At 41.8% G+C, this 6,718-nt stretch overlaps 1 protein-coding gene across 2 annotated transcripts in view; it reads right to left on the bottom strand.

The window, feature by feature from the left end:
- Nucleotides 1–6,718, bottom strand: part of Gpc6 (glypican 6) — a 997,624-nt gene that overhangs the window by 923,970 nt on the left and 66,936 nt on the right. The window lies entirely within an intron of this gene.

Raw genomic sequence — 6,718 nt, 5'->3', positions numbered from 1 at the left:
CACATGGTTTGGAAATGGTTATCTGTAAATATGGGTTCATTATTCCCATTTGACAACTCTAAGTAAAATCAGCAGAATATGCTCTGTCCATGGTGGGTGGGGTGAAATACCTTCCAGATGACCCACAGGGTGAAGGAAAGACCAAGTAGAAGGTAGAGCTATTGAAGCGCTCGCTCTTGAGACTGTAAAGAACGGGAGGGCGGAAGAGCAGAGGAGAGGCAGAGATGGGAGAGGGAAGAATGGAATGAGGGGAGGGAGGAAAGGGATAGAGGACAAGGGAAGGAAAGTGGGGAGGGTAGAATGAAGAAGGAGAAAGGGAAGGAAGCTAGAGGGTGGGACAGAGGGAGCGAGATGGGAAGGAGACATGAGAAAGAGGGGTAGGGATGGCACAGAGAGCCCTAACAGAGTCTCTCCACACTCCCCGAGTGACAGTGTGGTTCACAGTCCAGCCTCACCAAGAAGCTGTATCAGATGCGCATACTGTCACGATGCTGAGAGACCAGGGCACAGTGAGGTATGGAAAGCATGAACATCTACTTCTCAACCTCACCCTCAAGGGTTCTTAGTAAGAACCAAATGCCATCTGGCACTGCTGAGGCACCTCCCCCTCAACACAATAATGGGGTCTTTCCTTTCCACATCCCTCTGGTTCGTGGCACTGAGAACCCACTGCCATGTGGTCACACAAGCAAAAACCTGGAGGCTGCCTGAGACTTCCCCCTGGACTGGAAAAGGCAAGAACCAGGTCTGGCTTGCTCCTGCTACTTGTTCGTGGTTACTAGCTAGTAGGGATATAAGGTTTGCCACATGGTGACGAATGACAAGTAGCAGCCCCATACCCAGTGCCTGGATGTGGCTACGTCTCTCCTTTCTCACTGCACTGTGAGACTCCATGAGGTCTTGCTTTACCTCCTCTCTGTATGCATCATACATCGCTCTACCCTGGTTCTGGAACCCGAGTCTGATGACTTCCTCCCACTCACACTAGTTAGCACCTCAAGGATTCCCTCAGGGTTCAGAGCAAATGGCTGGCAGCCACAGTCTACTGTTACTCATGGACTCCCTGTCTCCCTACCTTCCCCAACCACAGTCCCTTTTGACAGAGGATAAACCAATGTCGTATGTAATGTCAGTGTGCAATTCTTCACTTCAGCATGGCATGGATTAAATTTTAACTGCTTTAAGTGACAGATTAAAATACATTGTGCATCGTTTTCTTAAAAGCAAAATTGGGACTTAGGACACCGAAATTAATTCTTAATTATTAACTGCCATAAATTACTACTAATAATTATTAGCTATTAATTATATTTGCTGTACTGTCCAAATATATCAAAAGATAAATTTTCAACCTACATTCTTAAGGAGAATTTGATACTACTACCAAGATCTCTCTAAGTTCTACAAAATAAACTTGTCTAAAATGTGTGTGTTTGTAAGTATAACTTACATGTGTTGTGCATATGTACATGTATATTGTACATGTATGTATATGTACATGTGTCTTGTGTGTGTGTGTTTAATGTGTGTGGATATATGTTTATAGCACATGGGCCTGTATGTACATGCAGAAGCCCACAGGAAGATTTCCCAGCATCGGGGTCTATCATTCCTCACATTATTCAGTAGAGACAGGGCCTCTCTTTTAACCTAGAGGGAGGCTGGCAGCAACAAACTCCAAAAATTCTCCTGCCTCCACCCTCCACAGCCCTGGGGTAGCAGGGACATGTGGTGGGGTCAGCTTTTAACCCTCGATGCTGAAGATTTGAGAGAGCAGTCCATCTTACTATTGAGTCATCTCCCCAGACCTTTCCTTGGCCCGTTACTGTGCATAAATGTATTTAATATATTTTTCTAGCTAATACCATAGAAAGTTGTTGTTGATTCTAGCAGAGTCTTAAAAATAAATGTCAGTTTTGAGTCCTGGGGCAGGAATCCAAAATCAGCATAAAATAAAGAGTAGCTATTCAAGCTTTACATGTGCTGGGTGCCTACATGCTTGGTTCTAAAACCCACATCGCAAATGTACACATTTTAATATCTTTTTTCATCTGCCCTACACTACACTATTAAATGGAATCCCACATTCTCCGGCACTGAATCATCCCGCTGCAGCTCCACTGTGGTGGGAAACAAACTCTTCGTAGCCACCACACTGGATAAATGTTCAATAATAGTTAATTAGAGCAAAGCATTCATTCCCACGTTTATCTAAAAACTCTAACATCTTGGGAATCTATGTTGTGTGTATGTTTTCATCTCAGATACCTGGAACGGAAAAGGAAATCCCTAGTCAGTGAAAAGGCCCCACAAGGAGATTTGTCCTACAGTACGGCTGAAGAAGTAGAACTTTCTAAACCTTAACTACTCTCACTCTGTGTGAGAGCAGAAGTCTCTGGGATGTGAGATAAAGATCTTCAAGCCAGTGTCTGGACAGAAGAAGGGAGACCTGGACTCGTATGACAGTTATAGATAGGTCACCGTGGCAAAGCTGTGAAGGGGGACAGTCTCAGAAAGGAATGAGCTGTGAGAATGGATGTCAGAGAAGAAAGGAAAGAAACAAAGGAAAATGGCACCCCCAAAGCCTTGAGAGTATCCTGACCACTCTGTACACATGCATCTGTCCTCTTACACAGTTAACATCAACATGTTCTAAACGGAGCTACTGTGGGTCTCTCCATGGTTACCACACAAAGATGCTAGCAGGCAACTCCTGGTAAAACACATATTTCAAAACAAATGTGCTTTCTGCAAAAAAAAAGGAAACTGTATAAATCAATCTTTTTATTTCTGGATAACTGTTGTGAAGTATACACAACTTGAGTTAAAAAAAAAAAGTGGAAATCTCATTTCATTACACTTCCCCCACCCCAACCCCCAAGTTGACTGGAGTTTGTGGCACAAACTATAGGGCCCTTTCCTGACAGGAAATTAATAAAGATAGAACAAGGATTTTTTTTCATTTTTTTGTGGAAAGTTTTCATAAACGTTTTCATTTCTACTTGATCTAATATTTAAAATCTAGGGCTCATGTTTTGTCATCTTAAGTAAGCACATACATCAACTTTATGATGTGTTTTGGAAGAACCTAGCCACCCCAGACTGGAAGGAGGAAGAGAACGGAGATTAAGAAGAGGAAAGAGAAGTGGCGGAGAGTGGAGAGGAGTTTGAGAAAAGTGATGCTGTCAGCTGTGCGACTGCTGAAAGTGCACATGAGGCCTGCTCCCACCAGGAGCTCAACGAGGCTACGAACATCCAGAGAAAGATCAGCCGGAAGTGGTGTTTGGTTGTCTACCCTGCTCACAGGGAGACCCACCTTAGTGGAAAAAGCATATTCCACACAATTGTCCACTAGAAAAATGTCCCTTTGAGGAAAGCATTGTCAAATATACTGTTAAGGTAGGAAAATTCATTCTCAGGGTCCATTTTGTATCCCCAATTCCGATTCTTTGATTCTGTGGTTCATTTGCCAATAAAAATGTGCTGCACTACATGACTGGTTGAAGTTTTGAAAGTAGTTTATACGACTCTGGAACCAAGGAGGTGTTTTCAGCTATAGTTACGTTCCACAGTGTATACAGAACGGCGTAAGATCAGCACCTCTAAACCCAAGAAAGAAGGAAGAAGACATCACCTGAGACAAAGTTACCATAGTAGTGGAAGAATATTGAACGGAAGAAAGGAAGCACACAAGCAAAGAAGGGAGGGAGGGAGGGAGGGAGGGAGGGAGGGAGGGAGGGAGGGAGGGAGGGAGGGAGGGAGGGAGGGAGACAGGAAAGTTGCATAATTTGTCTGACAAATGAATAGAATGCAAACTGATTTTGATAGATTGGACAGTGGGAAGGTGAAAGTCTCATTTGAATCAAAACTAGTCACTGAAGATGGGAGATTAACAAGCCCTATCTTGATGTGATTGGGAGAACACAGGATCATGGGACACAGAACTTCAACTGCTTTAGACAGGTGACCTCATCGTAGTTTAAATAGAATGTCCATTATAAGCATAAATTATCACCCCATGAAACCCTAGCAGACTAGACGCTGACCTGGAAATTAACAATCAAGCATATTACAGACAAAAAAATGTAAATGAACCTTTCGCTTATAACCAGCATGGTGCTGATTAGAGAAAAAAGGCAAAACCACTGTAATTTTTGAAATTGCTATTGTTAAAATAGGAATTAGCTGAGCTGGCAATAAGAAATGCATATTCCACCTGTCTTTAAAATTCACTTATTTTGCCTGATGTGAAGATCTGCTGATAAATAGCAATTCTTACCTGGAAAGCTGCATGAGGAATCAGGAGATTTGGTTTGGTAGTTTAATTAACTGATAGCCAATGAATTGTTACAGATTATGACAGCAGTTCTAAAATGACCCAAAATATGTCATCAAAAATGTATCATTTAAATATGATCAAAAACCATTGTTTTAGAAATATATTATCTGTCCCCCTAATAAGAGATACTCAGTGTGTTGGAAATAAATCATCCTGTTTCTTAAGTTACTAGGGGTTGTTTCATGCTCGGCATAGTTTTGCCTATGAGCCAAATTCTACATTGTGATACATCTGTTTTTACACAACTTTATCTTTTTCCTGAATGTGTGTATTGCCTCCCCTTTTTTTTTCATTGTTTAGACTCTACTAAATTTCTCAAGCATTAAAAAAGTATCTTGGGGTTGGGGATTTAGCTCAGTGGTAGAGCGCTTGCCTGGCAAACACAAGGCCCTGCGTTCGGTCCCCAGCTCCGAAAAAAAATAAATAAATAAAAAAATAAAAAAGTATCTTGGGTTTGAATTTAGTATGACAAAAAAATGTCAAGTCATACATATTCCTTGAGGTCCTAATTATTCTGCTGTATTTTGTAATGGCTGTTCTCTGGTCCTGTCAACAGGGCTAGTGGTTATGTTAAATTTCTGTATAACTGTTGAGGCACCCTATGTCATTAGTATCCGTAATGTTTGCATACAGGACATGTATTATTCTCATTGAAAGCATGAAGATATCATACTGACCCACAGGGCTTTGAACCTCCATGATAACGGTCTTCCTGTAACCTGTCTCTGGGCTGGGCATGCGTATGATCCTGTCCTGTGGTTGTGGTTGGAGGTTCTTTCAATCCATTTGTTCTTTCCTAAGAGCACTATCAACTGGACATCTTATGGCCCACTGATAGGTCGTAAACTATTCTCTCAGTGTTCAAACTCTGGTGCAGCTTCCTTTCAATGTTTAGTTACCTTAAGGTATCTCTTCATCACTAATTGTTCTGGTTTTAACACCATCACATTCTTTGACTACACTCTCTTCTATTTCTCTAAGTTAATTTTCTTTCCTGTTCATTTCGATGTTTTCTTTCGTGCTGTATTTTCTTGTTAGTTTATGCAAGCTCCTTTGGTAAACTGTTATTGCGGCCTACTTATTTCTTGCCAGCATGTGGGAAAATAAAATTAGTCAGAGAACTCTGTAGGCCTGCAGCTTGTCAACCAATGGCTTTCACCACAAACTAAGCAAGTCTTCAACAAAGAACAGATCCAGAAGAGAGACTGAAAAGGTTGGTACTACAGGTCTGTTGCTACAGTTGAGGAGAGCCCTTACTATGAGGACTTGCCTTGAGCTACTCACAGTATATCCATGTCTGCAGTCTCTTTAGGTAAATGTCACCATAGGCCAAATCTCCTCTAAGGGACAAAGGATCTCAGCAATAGTCAGACATGTCAAGTGAGGGAGGGGAACCCACAGAGAGAACACACCCTCAACTGGGTCCTCATGCTTCCCCCGTAGCTCCTGTAATATATGATTCTGTCAATTTCTCACTTTGAATGGCTCAGAAGCATAATCCTGCTTTCCTCTCTTGGGCCCTTCCTTCTGAAATTACATTATAGACAAAGTTCTCTGTCCTACCCACGCCTCCTACAATTTAGACTACCCACCCAGAAATCTGTAGCACTCAATAGTATATCCTCACTATATATTATTTGTTTTTAGCCTGCTCTTCAATGAACTGCTGACAAAAACATTTACCGTGTTGTTGTTTTGAACTGAAATCTTTTACTTATTTTAATGTGTCATACTTATCTTCCACTTACTACTCGAAGATGTAGCAGCGATCTCCCAGAGAATGCTACTTCCAGTGAAAATAACATGCAAATTTTATGAAAGGAAGGAATTGTGTTGCTTAGTCTCTTAATTGAAAATGAAAGTTTGTTCCTTTGGCATTATTTTTGATTACTGCTACTATTGATTTACCCATCGTTATCAAACAACAGAAGAATAACAACAACCAGGTTCAGCAAAAATACTTAGCAAATAATACATTGGTGAACAACTCGGCAACCCAGGAAGAGTCCTATGCTTCCTCTGCTTATATGGACAGATTGAGGAGCCTCAAATGAGAGTCTCTCTGTTCACTTCATCAGTTCCCATCTAAGACTAAAGCCACCCATCAGCTACAAAGGCACACTCCCTCTCGATCTAATGTCATCCAACGGAAATGTCCTTGCTAACGTCCTCTTGCAAAGTGGCAATGCCACCTGATGACAGCTGAACTTACTGAGCCAACGGTCTATTCCATGGAATAAGGGGCCGTGAGTATGACGGAAAGCACAAAGACCCCGGGCTTCATTCTTGCTGCATCCTCCACATTCAAACTCCCTTGCAGTGTACCTAGATAGCAGATGAGCTTCCTCACAGCACAGCATTAGCTACAGGACTGCACAC

Source organism: Rattus norvegicus, chromosome 15 (genome assembly GCF_036323735.1).
Source record: "Rattus norvegicus strain BN/NHsdMcwi chromosome 15, GRCr8, whole genome shotgun sequence".
Taxonomy (NCBI): domain Eukaryota; kingdom Metazoa; phylum Chordata; class Mammalia; order Rodentia; family Muridae; genus Rattus; species Rattus norvegicus.
This window is presented reverse-complemented; position numbering and strand designations above follow the sequence as displayed.